The sequence below is a fragment of the Garra rufa genome, chromosome 2, assembly GCF_049309525.1.
Source record: "Garra rufa chromosome 2, GarRuf1.0, whole genome shotgun sequence".
In the NCBI taxonomy this organism is placed as follows: Eukaryota; Metazoa; Chordata; class Actinopteri; order Cypriniformes; family Cyprinidae; genus Garra; species Garra rufa.
Window position 1 is genome coordinate 11,890,746 of NC_133362.1, and position 2,004 is coordinate 11,892,749.

The window sequence follows — 2,004 nt, forward strand, 5'->3', positions numbered from 1 at the left end:
GGTATGAAAGCCAAATGCTCCATCTGAACCGTGGGACACACTGAACAAGCTGTGCAAATAAATGTGGCCTAAAAACATCAGGAAAATTTTTTATTAAAAATGGCTTGCTAAAAAGCTTGCTATAACAATAACCTCAAAGGGAATAAAACCGCAATTAATGAAGAATTTTAATTTTAATTTTTAAGACAAGCAGAACAGTAGACAAAGCTTGACTTAATTCAGTAAATTATTAAGAAACCAAGTGTTAAAAATTATCAAAATGTCCCGTGGTCAATTTCAAAGGCATCATTCAGAGGTAAACACATGCAAAATAGCCTGAACAGCCCATGAACAGAACAGGAAACAGTATGAACTGCAAAAACAAAAAAGTGAGTCAGCATATGCTGCAGAGGCTTTTGTGCTAACTCTTCATCAGCCATGCATCCCAGCAGACTTCACTGTGTGACGTTCAGTGAGTATGAAACTGGTGTGTGAGGCCACTAATGACTGCCAAAACAATATTGATTGATAGCTCAATGCTTTGCCCAAACTAACCTCTTACAGCTTTTGAGAAGGAAGCTTAGTCTGTATTGTTTTCTGTTTTCTGTTTTTTTTTTTTTTTTTTTTGGTTTTGGTAAGTGGGTTGGAATTGAGAAGATTTCAGGAACAGATGTTGAAGCTGCTGACTGGTTGAGAAATGAGAGGAACTGCGTTATTAGAAAGTGCTTACAGATGATAATGTCAAAGCCCTGATCGATGACTCCACTTACAGAAATAACGAAATCTCAAACAAGCTCATATCACAGATCTCTGTGAGCAAAAGGTTCTCTTAGAAATCAGTCTATAGACGATTCTAATTTGAATCTAATCTAATCGTCTTTCAATGAGAACATACATTTAGTTGCAAAAGTCTGTGAAAATGAAAATATATATTTTTTAATTTTGACATTTTCATTACAGATTACAGTAAAGAAACCAATTAACAAACAAGCAATCTTAATTTGATTAATGACCTGGAAATAATGAAAAAATTGAATTATTTCTTATTCATTTTTATGCTACAATCTTCCTGAAATGTTAAAATAAATATAGATATAAGCATACAATTAAAATTTTAAGTATTAACAGTAAGTATTTACAAATGAATTTCCATTTATAAATGTAATATTTAAAAAAATAGTCTTTTAAGCTAAGCAAGACTGCATTTATTTGATTTAACAAAATAAAAAATACAATTGAAAAAACTGTAATATTACAATTTAAAACTATGTAGATGAATATATTTTAAAATTTAATTAGTTCTCATCTAATTTAATGTAGTAACTTTATGTCACATTTTCATTACAAATTACAGTGCATAACCAATTAATCAATAATAAATAAAATCTTTTAATAGTTTATTAATTTGATTAATAAACTAGAAATAATTCAGAAGCTAAATGACTTCTTATTCATTTTTTATGCTACAATCTTCCTTAAATATAAAAATATTGATATGATCATAACATTTAAATTATAATAATTGACATTTATAAATGTAATGTTTTTGAAAGAAGTCTCTTATGTTATGCTAGACTGCATTTTTTTATTATATATTTAAAAATATTATTAATTCCTGTGATGCAAAGCTAAATTTTCAGCATCATAACCACAGCGTTCAGTTCTCATCATTTTAGAATTTTATGCCACATTTTCATTACAAATTACAGTATAACTAATTAACCAATAATCAATAAAATTTAATTTGATTAATGACATTGAAATAATGAAGAATCTTTCTTATTCATTTTTAAGCTACAATCATCCTTAAATATAAAATATAAATATAGATATGAGCATAAAATTTGAATTATAATAAATATTTATAAATTAATTTACATTTATAAAATGTAATGTTTTGAACAAAGTCTCTTATACTAACCAAGACTGCATTTATTTAATTGTATTTTTGAAATTTAATTTAATTTAATTAAAAAATATTTAATTTATTTTATTCAAATAAATGTACTTTTTTATTTTTATTAA